At 43.7% G+C, this 15,402-nt stretch overlaps 1 long non-coding RNA gene across 1 annotated transcript in view; it reads right to left on the reverse strand.

Annotated features, from left to right (window-relative positions):
* The window catches only part of LOC109280486 (uncharacterized), a 41,698-nt gene extending 26,359 nt beyond the window's left edge, over nucleotides 1-15,339 (reverse strand). Inside the window, exon 1 of the long non-coding RNA XR_009462004.1 lies at nucleotides 15,133-15,339. This is a non-coding gene — a long non-coding RNA (uncharacterized LOC109280486). The remainder of the gene's footprint in view (nucleotides 1-15,132) is intronic.
* Between the last annotated feature and the right edge of the window lie 63 nt (nucleotides 15,340-15,402).

The raw sequence follows: 15,402 nt of genomic DNA on the forward strand, positions 1-15,402 counted from the left end.
TATAATCTTCCTGGTACTCCCTAATCCAGGGGTGGGCAAAATGCGGCCCAGGGGCTGGATGTGGCCTGCCAGGCCATTCTATCCAGCCCACAGGGCCCCTAAAAAATTTAGAAAATTAATATTTATCTGCCCCTGGCTGCCTGTCATGTGGCCCTCGATGGCTTGCCAAAACTCAGTAAGCGGCCCTCAGCCTGAAATAACTGCCTGCCCCTGTCCTAATCCATGCATTTCACAAGTAATACTGTACTTAACAAGCTTTTGTTCCAACTGCTCAACTGTGTGTGCTTCTGTCTCAGAGGTCTGAGGAAAGAAGATATTGTGAGACCTGAAAGCTTGCCTATATCTGAACCAAACATACAGATGATCCAATAAAAGGCATCACCCACAAGAAATCTTGCCTTTCGCATATCATTATATCATTATTTTGGGTGTAATCATTTACTTCTCCCCATTACTATATCATGTCAGAAATGTGTGGACTTGTTGAGGATTAACATTGCATTTCAGTCTATCTAAATTTATCTTGCATGTCAACTCCTAATCTGGCTTTAAGAAAGATAAGCCTCCTTCTTGAGTGTTACCTTATTTTTTTAACTGTCCACACATAGTGGTTGAAAGGCAAAAATAACTTAAGAATTCTTCTGAATTTGTCCAAAAATAAATTATAGCTCATCTTCTAATAAGTGTGTCAACTCCTTTTTATCTGCCTCTCTCTGTATGTGTGCCTCTGGCCATCAGAAATTCACCTCTTCCCAAACTATAGTCCTAACTGGAGAGCAGGTACAGTGCTGGTTCTTTTTACTTCCAGCATCTAAATCTCATTTAATACATGAAAATACCTTAAATACATTGCATAACATAAATTAAACCTTCTTAGATTTACTCTTCTTACTGTGAGATTGCCATAGTTGCCTTATGGTTTTTATGTGATTACAGGTAGGAGGGAAGATGTACCTGAGTATGTTAAAAATGCTCTAATATGGTGCAACACAGGGCTGGACTGACATGTCATGCCCATTCCCTGTTCATCAGTTAGATATAGCCTCCTTAGTCGCTTTGCCTCCCCACATAGTTTACTGATGCATATATGGCATTGCACTAAACCAGCTATGTTATTTCTGGTTGAGAGAAAGTGTGTCTCAATATAGTGCTACTTGTAATGGAGCAATAGAGACATACCTGATGAGACAGCCTCTCTATTAAGATATGCTCCAGAAAATAAAAAACTTTAACAACTCATCTTCAGCATTTTCTGTGAAATGATTAGAAGGATGACAAATGATTGTTTAGGTGGTGGTAGTTGCAGTTATCTGTGGATGCATCTACACAAGAGGCTACATCACTGTAGCAGCAAACTATAGCAAAGTAGCTCATTGCTATGGGGACAAAGCATTAGCCAGCACTAACTGATGCTGACACTACTGTGCAGTAGAGTCGGAAATGACCCATGAAGCGCTGGGAATATGCAGTACCAGTGGTTACTGCGCAGTCATTTAGTACTTAAGCAAGTATTAAATGACTGCGCAGTAACAACTGCACAGTCGAGTACATGTGTAGACGCGCCCTGTATGTTCCAAAAGCAAATAACAACTTAAGTAGTAAGTACTATAGCAGGTGCTGTAACAGTGTGGCTGGTATCTCATGTGGTTGGGATCTTCATCACCTACACTTCCCAGTCACCTCTGAGAAAACAGAGTATGTGTTTAAATGTATACAAGAGGCAGACAAGCTTCCTTCGGTGAATTTGATATCTTTTATTAGACTAACCCAAATAGTTGGAGAATAGTAATTAAGCAAGCTTTTGAGTTCAAAAACCCTTCACCCCTGCTAAATGTATACAATGTACTTTTTTTTTGGTTGCTTTATATTTCTCCTTTTTTCAGTAGAAAATACATAACATGCTCCCAGTCTTACACTCAGATTTTAAGGTAATGAAGAGTTCAGAGGCCCTGATCCTAAGAAAGCAAATAGTTAACTTTTTGCATCTTTTTGGATTTCTTAGCCATGTGATCTTTATCCTACCATTTTTTTGAATATCTCCCACTATTTCTTAATTTTTCCACTCTTTTTTCCTTGCTAAGCTAAGCTAAAATTTAATTCTCAAGCTACAAAGACGTAGTGCTTTTTAGAGAAATTTCTAGACAAATGTAAGAACACAGAGTGTGTCTACATTTGCAATTAATGTGGATAAATAAAGTCTGGCGCAGTTCACGCCAGACTTTATTGCTCCCAGGCACTGCATTTGCATGTGCCCCTTGGACCGCAGTATGTTAAGATGGGGCGGAGCAGCCCTGGCTGGCAGGAGACCCTGGAGGGCCGGAGGTCAGTCTGCCAGCCTGGAACTGCTCTGATCTGGCTTAACAAGCTGTAGAGGGGCTGGCTGTGACACAAAGGTGCTCTAGTGTGGGGCTAGCCAACAGGCAGCCACCGCACGGAAGCACCCTCCTGTCCCAGACAGCTCTGTCAGTGTCTACACATGCATTGTGGCCGAGTAAATAACTCCACTATAGGATAGTATTTGTCTCTGGCAGTACTATCCTACAGCGGAGTTAATTAGTTTACTCCATATTAATAGCATTGCACATGTAGATGGTGATATTTTACTCCGGAGCAAATTAGTCAGTTCTGCAGTAAGCGCCTGGTGTAGACACAGAGAGTTAAAAAAAGCTGTGGGTCCAGCTCCCTGCTGCAGCGAGCAGGGATTGCCCGAACCACTGAAGCTCTCCGAATCTTTTCCGAATCGATTTGGAGAGCTTCGAATCGATTTGGACCTTTTAACTGGTCTCCTGATTCACTTCAGATTCAGAGATTTGTCCGCTGAATTGGGCTGAATCTCCTCCGAATCGAATCAGTACCCAAACCTTCACACAGCCCTAAGTCCCATCACTGTATTATTAAAGAAAAAATTAATCAAATGATGCTTGGCTAAAAGTGTGGTTTGATCACATTCAGTTCTCTTAAGGAAATTAATCTTAACATACCATTTTAGCGGCAGTATAAAGAGTAGCAAGGAAAGAAATGACGATGGACTTTGTGGACAAATGAGAAATGACAAAAACAGAAAAAATGCAAAAAAGGCAAATAGGTGAGAAAGATATGGGGAAAGGACAACCTCAAGTCATTTCCTAAGAAATGGAAAATTAAATAAATTAATATGGTAAGTATGAGCAGATGGATTAGAAAGAAACATGCCTACGAATCACACTGATATCATGTCCATCTCAGATTATAATATATGTACCATATTTACTCAAGGTCAAGATAAGGTTTTCAACATGACGAAAAAAGCCCATTGTCTTGAAAGGGGGAGGGGTGAGGGGGGGGGAGGGACACAGGCAAATGCTATGCTCTGACTCTGGCCCTGAGCCCAGGTCAGGGCAAGAGTTGGAACTGCATCAGCCACCTGCCCTGCCTCTTCCTACTCTCCAGCAGCCTCTGCCCCCTCCCCCTGGTACTTACCACCAGGTGTAGCTTGGGCTCTGGCTCCAACTCCATTTCTTACTGGGCACAGAGTACATGCAAGCTCCAGCTCCTGCCTGATCATGTGGCAGTGGCAGCAGCAGCTGCTGTAGCCCCTGGATGGTGCTTCTTGGTGGGGTAGGAGCCAGAGCCAGAGCTTGCATGAGCTCCATGTCTGAGAGGGAATGGAGTTGGAGTCAGAGTCAGAGCTACACCTGACAGTAAGTGGTGGGAAGGATTGGGAAGAGGCTGTAGGGAGGAGGGGGCAGAAGTTAAAGGTACGGAAAGGGCAGAGGCTGCAGGGGAGCTGAGGTGGTGGGGAAGACAGATAGCAAAAGCTGTGGGGAGCAAGTGTTGGGGGGCAGAAGCTTCAGAGGGCACAGGTGGCAGGGGTGCAGGCACCATCAAGATGAGATAGGCTCCAAAGGGACAAGTGGTGGAAGCCACCTGCCCCTCTGCTGCTGCTTTCCCCATTGCAGCAGCGAAGGGGATAACTTTAAGGTGACACCCAATAATTAGATGTTATACATGGAAAATTGTAACAATTTTATAATTATTGGAGAGTCATGATAAATTCAAAGTTGTCTTGGATTCAGGTAAATATGTTATTAATAACTTGGGTAGCACAGTGTGCTTAATAGGCCAGTAAAATACTACATTAGGTCACTCAAATAAGCACTTACTTGCATGTGTAGATGCACCCTGTGAGTAGTAAGTTGAAGCAATAAACTCCAGAATTTATCATGCCGTGAGTTTATTGCTTCCCAGATGTTGCGTTTACACATGTACCCGTCAGCGCAACACGTTGAGCCAGGTCAGAGCAGCCGTGGCTGGCAGAGGTCTGGAGGGTAAGCCTGCCAGCCTGGGGTGCTCCAACCTTGCTCAATGTGCTATAGAGTGACTGGCTGAGCCATGAGGGTGCTCCAGTACAGGGCCAGCTGGCAGGGAGCCCCCACACTGAAGCACTGTTGTGTCCTAGCCAACAGCTCCAGCATCTACATGTGCACTGCTGCACATGAAAAAACTCTGCAGCAGAATAGTACTTGTAGTACAAGTACTATCCTGCTGTGGAGTTAATTAGTTTACTTCTGCCTAATAGCACTGCACATGTAGATGCGAGACATTTATTGCGGAGCTAATTAGTCAACTCTGCAGTAAACATCTCATGTAGATGTGCCCACACACAGGTATGAAAATTGAGCCTCTTGTTTCAAACAATGGCCATGTAAAGACTGTTAGCAGCTCACTTTATCTGAAAGGGATCCTGTGTAAAAAATGTAATTAAGGCATTTGGATCATTGAGGTAAATGTACTTACATGATTATTTGGGAGGTCTGCTTTTGATTTTACTCCTATATTATTGGATTTGGGTATCCTGCATGCCACTTGGGATGCCCATGCCACAGGTTAGTGGTGAAATTCTGGCCCCTTGAATTTAATGCCAAAACTCCTGCTGATTTTAATGAGACCAAGATTTAACCTCAAGTGCTCAAATATCCTCAGACTTTGCTCATCAAATTCATTGGCCAAGATTTGTAAGAAAGGGGTTTTATTTTGAATGTCCAGTGTGCAAAACTTCAAAAGGCTTGACTTTTAGAAAATGCTGAACACTTTCAATCCCCTTAAAATATGCAAAAACTGAGGCCCTCAACATCACTGGCCACTTCTGAAAATCTTGGCTAGAAGTTTTTGCTTTCATCAGCAAGCAGTAAGTGCTTATTTCTCCAGACTGAAGTGGGGGGAAAAGGAAAAAGAAAATCTGTTTGGCAGATTTGATGTTTGCAGTCATGCAAGATTAAGAGCAAAAGAACATGAGGATTTTGCTCAACATAACCAGGTGCCAGTTGTTTTCTTTGCTGTTAATGTTCAAAGGCAGCCGCCTGAAGGGGGATTGATCTCATGCATTGACAGAGCCTCCTTCTGACAACTGTGACAGAAATTTGGCATATGGTAGGCAAACCATGCAACATTCGGATAATGGCATGTATTTCCCACCTCTAATGGAAAAATGGCCCCATTTACCTGACATTTCTAGCAGCTCTTAGGTAATATCCCAGTGTGCTGTGCTTCAGAACAGACACTAATTGTTTGCTTTAATTCTATTATTCTAAGACAGTGCTTTTCAACTTTTTTCATTTGCAGATCCCTAAAAAATGTCAAATGAAGGTGTGGAAGTTTCGAATGAAGGTGAGCACCTCTTTGAATTTTAAGCGTGGTTGTTCACATACATTTGATTGATGATAGCCATCTTTTGTGGACCCCTTAGACAGTCTGTGAACCCCTGGGGGCCCATGGACCACAGGTTGAAAACCACTGTTCTAAGATTGTGTAAGAAAACAAAATTGCTTTTGGTGTTAATGGGCGTCCCTGAGATCTCTCCATTAATGTCACCATATCTTATTAGGAAGTGTTATCTCCCTAGCTCAGAGAATTTGGGATTAAAACAGACCTAGATGCTGTCCTGCCAGACTGATTTTATCTTTTCTAGAGATAAAATAACCATACTGTGCTCTAAACTGTTAGTGTGACACACAAGATTGTTCAGGAGTAGAATTTTCAAATGCATCCGAGTGAGTTAGGAGTGCAATCCCATTGAAGGCCAGTCTCAGAATTATTTCTGTTTTTTTTCCAATGACTGTTTAATGTAAAATGCCTAAATGGCCCTGGGAGCAGAACCCAAGGTTGCACCCACCCAGCTGAGTGCCTAAATCACTAGGCTATAGAACCATACTCTTTCTTGTTCTACTTCTGGTCCCAGAATTTACATTCTTGTTGCAACTTCAACAGGAAGGTGGATGAGCGCCCACCCACACTAGACTACTAGGCTGCTGATTAGGGCCCCCTCCTGGGCTGTGTGGATTTGAAGCCCTTGGGCTGAGGAGGGCCTAGAACCCAGTTCTTTCACTTCCTGGGTGAATCTCTAATTGTTAGGCTAATATATAAAAGACAGGCACAGGCACCATCAATAATTAATAACTCCTCCAGGCATAGGTACCAACTCTGTGGGTGCTCTGGGACTCAAGCACCCACCAAAAAAAATTAGTGGGTGCTTCACACCCATGAGCCATGGCCATTTTGCTTGTAGATGTTAGAAAAACAAACAAACTGCACTTTACTGAAAGAAGCAGCATGTTACTTCAACATATCTCTGCAGCATTTGTAAAGATTGGGTGCTTCAGCAGGGCTTTTTGATGTTTTTAGCTAAAGCTGATTAAATCAACTATTAGATAAAAGCGCCAAAAAAGCCCCACTAAAACACCCAATCTTTAAAGACGCTGCAGGGTCGGGTTGAGGTAACACACTGCCTCTTCTGGGCATGCATGGGGCTCAGTGCAAGAAACTGCTAAGTTTAAAGTAAAGCACCATTTGGTGGGGAGGGCGTTTATATCTGCAAGCACCCACCAGCAAAAAACAAAGTTGGCACCTATGCCTCCAGCCATGTTTTAAAGTGGTATAATTATTTAATCTATCCACAGCCTCTGTAGGCACCTAAATCTATTCAGGTCCTCCATTTTGGACTACAAAAGCCCCTAGGCACCTATACTTGGGCTGTTGATCCATTTTGAACATGTAGCTTCTGCCTAACCTCCACAGTCATCCAGTTACTTCCTGGGAAGGCATCTAAGTCCCCAGAGGGACCTGATTCATTTACCATGTTCAGAGCACACCTAACCCAGGTTGACGCCATTGAAGTCAGTTTCAAATAAATAAAGTGTGGGAAGTGCCTACCTTTTGACCATTAGTTTAATGTTTAAAGCATTCACTGAGGAAGCTTGAGACCTGGGTTATGGGTCCTCCTCAGCCTAAAAGGATTTGAACACAAATCGTCCACTTCACAGGAGAGTGTCATAACACCCCAGGCTATTAAATGTGGTTGAATGAGGCTTATATTTCATAGAACTTTGCAAATCTGTACATTGCTTATAGGTCATCATGGGGATTTTTTCCCTAACATCTGTTGGGTGTTTAGTCCAGGAAATGTGACTTTAGACGGAGGTTGATGAACTAATTAGGATTACAAGTTTATATGAGATGATTACCAACAAGAGCAGTGGAAGAGGATCAAAACCCCAGGAGAGTCCTGTATCCTATGTAAAGGGGTCTATCTAAATTGCAGCTGAAGGGTCCAAAATTTGCAGCCAGATCACAGTGCTGGCTGCCATTTTTATGGTCTTTTTGCACCAGGTCTCTCCCATGCCGCTGATTGGCTGAGGGGCCAAAACTGGGGCATAATTACACAGATAAGCCCATGGAAGCCATTAATTGACATGCTTTTAAGTAATTTTAAGCATTCAATTAAACTCTTAAGCTGAAATGTCTTGTGAAATTAAAGCTATACACACCATGAATTGTAACTAATAACATTACCACAATTTATTATTAATGTTGTAATAAGGAGTTTAGCAATACTCATTGCCAACTTTGAGACAGGCAGTTCATGTTAACTGTTAAATGATGGCATGAAGCATCTACTGGCAGTTACCACTGACATCCTCTATCTCCGAGTCAGGAACACTTGCCCATACACTGAGATGGCATGCTCAGCATCCACCAAGTTGGTTGGAATAGTGAAGCAGTGTTTTGCCAGGGTTTACAGATGTGGAAACCAATCAGAAACAGACTCCTAAAACACAGCCACAGTCACCTGGCACTCTGACAAAGTTTAAGCAGCACATTCCTTGTCATGCTCTTTGTGCCATTCAGGGACTGATTTCAGCATCTGAGGGTCAAAACTTAGCAGTCACACCTTCTGGGTCCAGTGGGGAGTACGCTGCCCGCCCCTCCCCATCCCCTGGGTTGGAAATTGGCTGTGGGGGGACCCTGGGTGCCCCCTCCCCCCCCAAGACACAGGAGGCACCAGTCATCAAGCCGGGGGACGAGGGGCAGTCTCCCGCATGGTCTGCAGCAGACCTGGAAGTGGACCGGAAGTACTTCTGATCCACCTCCGGGTCTGCTGCCGAGCATGGTGGGGATACCCCCTTCCCCTGCCCCCGCACTCCGTGGGATGCTCCATCTGCCCCAGCATCTCAATGTTCATGAGCTGCCTGGTACCTTGAGGTATGTAGAAAAAACATTTAAAGCTGCGTCTGTGTCCAAATCACCAAATCTCTCCGAATCGATTTGGAGGGTTCCAATTCAATTCGGAGAGATTAAAGGGTCTCCTGATTCGATTCGGATTTCGAAATTTTGCCACCGAATCAGACCAAATCTCTGTTGAATTGAATCAGGGACCAAAACTTCACACAGCCCTAATATGCACGTTATTACATGAATTGTGCTGGGCATCAGTCCATGAAACACATCAGAGAAAGCTTTGCACATGTATATTGTCAGACAAAAATTGTCTGACAAATTGTCTGACAATTTGTCTGGCATTGTCAGACAAAAATGCTAAGATCTTGTTAAATTCTAAGCCACAGTTGATGACGGCCTTACTACAGCCTGAGCCATGGTAGAAAAAATTGACAGATGTGATGTGGACCAGCTCTGTGTGAAAATGAGTCAGGTCCCAGTCTCTCCAGCTTCCAGGTACAAATAAAATGTGCAAGGCATAATTATCTTGAGGGTTGGTGGCTTCATTGACCACAATGGAAATGGATTCATACACAGCCAGTGCAGAGTTTGTGGACTGTATATGCGAAGCAGTCCTTGCAGCAAGATAGTCTTGGAGAAGCCTGTTCATACATGGGAAACATGCAGCATTTGGCATGCCTTTGTTCAGGTGGTCCCTTAACTTAGGGTGATCAATTTTCTCCTATGGGAAGTTCACCACTGCGAAAGTCTCCATGAAGGAAAATGTCACTGCTTGCCTTGCCAACTGTTTTCCATGGTACTTTTAAAGAGCAAGGACATGGCCGTTTCTCTCTTACTCTGACCTTTAGTATCTGCAGCAACCTTTTGCTTCATGTGCACCTCAAATTATGTGTCAATTTATACTGTTTTTCCTCAACACATACAGAGTCACACTGCAGGTGGTACAGAACAATTTGCATGCATGGTCCCTTCAGGGTACTGCCTTACATGGTTGCATAGATTTCATAGACATTAGGGCTGGAAGGGACCTCGTAAGAACATCAGGTCCAGACCCCTGCCCAAGAAGCAAGAAGTCAGCTGGGGTCAGATCACCCCACCAAGATAAGCATCCAAGCATTTCTCAAAGGTATCCAGAGTAGGTGCTTGCACCACTTCTGGGGGAGTCTATTCCAGACTCTGGAGACTCACACAGTAATGACGTTTTTCCTTATGTTCATTCTAAAACGGTTTTTCAGCAGTTTGTGACCATAAGACCTTGTCTTCCCCTGGGGTGCCCTTATGAACAGACGTTGTCCCAGTTCCTGATGCACACCCGTTATATACTTATAGACTGCCACCAAGTCACCCCTGAACCTTTGCTTCTCTAGTCTGAAGAGTCCCATGCCTCTCAGACTCTCCTCATAAGGCCTGTTCTCTTGACCTCTAATCATTCACATGGCTCTCCTCTGGACTCTCTCAAGCTTCCCCACAACCTTTCTAAAGTGTGGAGCCCAGAATTGGATGCAGTACTCCAGCTGTGGCCTCACCAAGGCCGAGTAAAGCAGGAGGATAACTTATTTGGTCATGCCTGAGATGCATCGGTAGATGCAAGCCAAAGTTTTATTTGCTTTGCCGGCTACAGAAACATATTTTGCCTTCTTGAAGAATTTCTTTTCACTATTCATCTTGCTCAGGCTGCATTCTGCTGCAGCAACACGCCTCTGACTGCGTCAAAGATGGCACCGCAACCCTTTTGCTTCTCTGACTGGCCCTGGACTGGTGCCTGTCCTGTGTCTAAGTCACAGGATCAACCTCTCATTAGCTCCCTCTCTCCCCACATGCTTCAAGGCTGTAGGGCTTCCCACTCCTTTCCTTGCTTGCTGGTAATTTTTTTTCCTGGGCAATCCTACCAAAATTGTGGAGACCAGATTGCCTGATTTCGCAAAAAATGTGAAATTGCGTTTTCAGTAGGTTCCTACCTATATATACTATTTAATGGGCTGCAGAGTACCAGAACTCACTTGAACTGCATGCAAGGAGGCACTGGAATAATATACATCATCACTACAATGCAGCAGACCAGTGTTATGTTCAGTCACCTATCTTTTTCTATGGTGACAGTTTGAATGTTTCACCAGAAATAATAAATTCCCCAAATGCACATCACTATGCAATATTATACTGAACAGCAAAAATTCTTGTGGACTTTACAAAGACTGATGGTCCTTGACATCTTTTATTAGAACGTGTTTTAGCATCAAATGCTACTCTTTTTATTATAAATACTTAATCTATTATGTTGTTCTCAGATCACAACAGACTAACTAATGGTATATGTGTAACATAGTCTCTAGTATTTTTCCTTTGACATCATTAGTAATAAAGATCTTGGATCAAGACTTTGTGTTGCCAGAGAGAAAGAGGTCTCTGCAGAACTGTCTTTAAAAAAATGTGTAAGTAAGACTCCTGTAGGAGTTAATCAAATTGATAGGTTGCTAGTGCTTAATAACATTACTTACCAACCCACATATATCCCAGAGCACAACAACAATTATACACGACTCTTGATGATGGCATTTCAGATAAAAGAGGAAAATGTAAACCAAAACAATACAACAGAATGTGCATAGAGCACTGGATAATCTTCCTACATGAGAAGGATGGGAAAAGAGAACTTCTCAAATTAATACTTATACAGTAGAAAGACTTTTTTTTTTCTTAGACCAGGGCTGTCCAAATGGTGGCATGTAGCCCCCAAGCAGCCCCCAAGCTCCTAGTCTGAGAATTGCTCCCCCACGAGTCTGCCAGAGTTCCCTGGCTCCCCTCCTTTCTCTGGCTTCTGTTGCCTGACCCCACTCTTGAGGGTGAAGCTGAGGAAGCCTGCACCTGGGTGTCTCAGGGGGACCCAGGGCCCCATGCAAGGCAGAATGGGTAACGGGCATGGTACAGTGGGCTGCCCGCTATGCCCAAGAGGGATCTATGTGACATAGAATGCAGGGAGTGCAGATGTTGGGACAGCACAGCAAAGGGGTGCAATCCGTGCGGCGTATTCCTGGGGCCCCTACAGCACCTGACCACTCAGAAGTTGGACAGTCTTGTCTTAGCCAACTGTATTTTTGTAAGACAGATAATCCATTTGAATATCTCGTTTTTAATACTGCTAGTCTGGAAGAGCTGATTTCTGCTACTCTTTTCTGTTTTACAGTTACTCTTTTCTTCATCTAACTCAGGAGTGGCTGCTTCATCCATTTCCAAGGGCCAGATGAGTAGTGGAGGGTCAGTCCTTAGGCCAGATCTGTAGCACAGAGCCAGTCCACAGGCCAAATCATGAGTGTGGAGCAGGGCTGGAGTAACCCTTTAGTGGGCCCTGGGCAAACAAAATTTGTGGGCCCTGGGCCAATAGAGACCCTCCTCCACATCCTGGCCCTGCTGCCTGTGGGGAGCAGGGCTCAGAGCTGCTGCTGGGGAGGTGGATGGAGCCATTTTCGCTGCTGCTGTGGAGTGAAGGACCAGAGCACCCTGCATCCAGTGCTGGATTTAGGCTTAAGCTACTTAAACTACAATATGAGGGGCCTCTAGATAAGAAAAAAAAACTTGACTCAATATCACGTTTTATAATAATCAGTTGGTAAATAAAGGAGAGATAGAGAAATGACTCTCTAAATATGGACATTTTCATTCTAATATGACCAAAATAGACATACATTGGATTATTTTTATCATATGGGGCCTCTTAAAATAGACATAATTTAAGGCCTCAGCAAGCTGTAGGCATGTGCCTATTTTCTCTACGCGTTAATCTGGCCCTGGTGTGGAGCCATGTCCTCTGTCCTGGGGGACTGCTCATGGGGCTGGAAATGTAATGGTAGGCAAGTGGTGGCAGCGTTAGCTGTTGCAGTGTCTGGAGACATGGCAGCTGTCACTTATCCCACCACAACATTTCTGACATCTGCAGGCCAGATGACATGACTCTGCACTCCAACTCTGGCCTATGGGGCTGTCCACAGGCTGTAAATCTGGTGGTGAGGTGAGTGGCAGCTGCCATGGCTTCAAGAGCCATGGCAATTAATGCCGCTGCTGCTTGCCCTGCCACCACATTTCTGGCCTGGCTGGCAGGCCCACAGGCCAGATGACATGGCTCTGTGGGCTGGATCCAACCCACAGGCCATATCTTTGACACCCCTGATATAAATGCTGCAGAAGCAGTACATCTAAAATAAGTAACAATCCAGTAGGGAAAATAACCTTTCTTTTTAATTATATCAAATAAAATAAAGTCTAATGCATCATAATACAACCTACTTAAACAATGGGACTTCAGTATCTGAAGGCCATGTGTTGGCAAAGACATAGGTCTTTGTCCTTTTCTTATGTCTCATAGGTCCTTTATAAATTCTGAATCTGCCACTGGAAGCAACTCACCAAAGAGCAGAAAACTGGGTTAAAGGATTAGACTAATTAGGTAAAACAAAGCATACAACATCTGACAGTTCCTGATGTTCAAGTGATCCAAAGAATTGTTGAGGGAGAATTGTTGAGGCATTCTCCAACTTTGGTAGTTTTGGACATGTGATGTTGTAGAGATTGCTGGCTTAAGACTTCCACAAGTCTTTTGACACTGTCTGACATGACATTTTCATAAGCAAACTAAGAAAGACTGTCAGGTAAAAAAGCCCTCTTAGGGAATAAGGAACAGTGATCTGCAGTCAGACTGAGAAGGCATCTCAAGTGGGGTTTCACATGTCTGTCTTGGCCCAGATCTATTCATTAAAACTTACTTGGAGGTGGGATAGAAACTATGTTAATAAAATCTGCAGATGACATCAAGTTGTGGGTAGAGGAGCTGTAGCATTTTGAATTCAAAATGTTCTCAATAAATTAGTGAGGTACTCTCTGGTCAACTAGATGAAATGCTATAACAATAAATGTGAAAGTGCTACATATAAGAAGTTGTCAAATGCACAGATAAAAATGAGAAATGACTGTTTAAACAGCAGCCTGGCAGAAAAGGATCTGGGGGTGACAGTGGATCACAAACTAAAAAAAATCAGTAGCAGGGTGTTGTTGCAAAAAAAAATAACTCTCAATTTGAAATGTATTAATGAGAGTGTTGTGGGTGAGATGTGGGAGGTAATTATTCTGCTGTATTTGTCAGGAGTGGAGCCTCAGCTGGAATATGTGTCCAAAACAGATAGAGATAAATTAGGAAAAGTCCACAAGACAACAATGGGAATGATAAGAGGTGTAGAAAACATGAGTAAAGATTGAGGGAACTGGCTTTGTTTAGTGAGGAAAAGAGAAAACTGAGGGAAGACATAACAGTTTTCTAATCTGTGAAAGGTTGTTATAAAGGGGATGGTGAACAATTAAAACTAAATTAATTTACTTTACTGTAAATTAATTTACTTTACCCCTCCTTAAACCAATACTATTCAAAGAGCTTTTAGCCTGTTCCACGGCAACATAACAAAGCACCAGCAGCAAAACATGGCTGATTTCTACGGCAAGTGTTTCTGAGCCATGGGTATCATTATGATCCCCTTAAGTACGGAGTCTGACTATCATATAGTACATATAAGATATTCATTCTTTAAAACCCTGTTCAGATATGGCTAGCTGCTGCTAACTATATCAATTAGACAAGTAAAAACACATTTCTAAAGCAATGCAATACATCTATTTAGAAAAATAGAAAAAGGACTTTTTGAATGTTAAATATGTATCCATTTCTAGAACTGGACCCCAAACTAAACCAAATCTCACTGAATTTCAAGTAGTCAGACATCTCCCTTCATCTCTGCTCCGCACTCCCACCATTTTGTGATGCCAATTCACTTCCGGCAACAGCTCTAAACCAAGAACAGCAGTGATGACATTGGGTGAAAACGGTATTATTGCACTATTTCCCATCTAGAAGTATTTTCCATTCAAGAAGTAACTGGAGTCTCTAAAGAAAGCCCATTCTCACGTGATTTGCAAGCAAATCTAGAGACTTGGCTGGCCCAGATAAAAACGCTTCAATTGCTGGAGTGCTCATAAAAACTCAAACAATAAACTTTTTACATTCTCCCATCACTACATGCTATAGTAAGACCACAGTTGAGTAAAAATGTGGCCTGTTTCTGGTACTTCCATTTGAAAACACAGAATCATAGAAAAGCGGGCCTGGAAGTGGCCTCACGAGGTCATTTAGTTTAACCTCCGCAAGGAAGGACATCCCTATGCAAACTATTCTACAAAAGTGCTTGTTTAACTCAGGGCTGTCCAACTTCTGGGCAGTCAGGGACCACATGCCATGAGGGTCACAGATGCAGAAGCTGCATAGCTCAGGGGTCACAGACCTGGGGGCTGAATACCATAAGGGCAGATAGGCACCCCCACCCAGTACTCCCCCGCATGCAGGCTGGCCAGCCCTTCCCCACTGCACACACAGCATGGCTGCCTGTCCCCCCCACCCCAATCCCACCTGGCTACCAGCACCATGTGAGCAGCACCCCCACTGAATCCCCCCATCGTGTATGCAGCATCCCTCTCCTCTCCTGACCACGTGGGCAAATCCCTCCCCTCCTTCACAGCAGAAGCAGCCTGTCTCCCACCGTCCCCCCATCATGTGCACAACACCCCCCCCCACCCCACCTTCTGGCCATACACACCACTCACCTGCAAAGCAGGCAGCCTAGCTCCCTTTGCTGTGTACACAACTTGGGCACTCCAGCCCCCTCCCAGCCACCAGAGCAGGAGAAACTGGGTGGGGGAGAAACTTCCTACTTCAGTCTTAAAACAAATAAATAACAAAATATTTACTGTGAGGTTACAGAAAAGATTGACGCAGATCTTGCTCCACACCTACCACCTTTAGCCACACCTCACTGTTACTGTATGAAAAAAAGAAAACCAAAAAAAGAAAAAGAAAAGGATCCTGGTATGCAG

Source organism: Alligator mississippiensis, chromosome 4 (genome assembly GCF_030867095.1).
Source record: "Alligator mississippiensis isolate rAllMis1 chromosome 4, rAllMis1, whole genome shotgun sequence".
NCBI lineage: Eukaryota > Metazoa > Chordata > Crocodylia > Alligatoridae > Alligator > Alligator mississippiensis.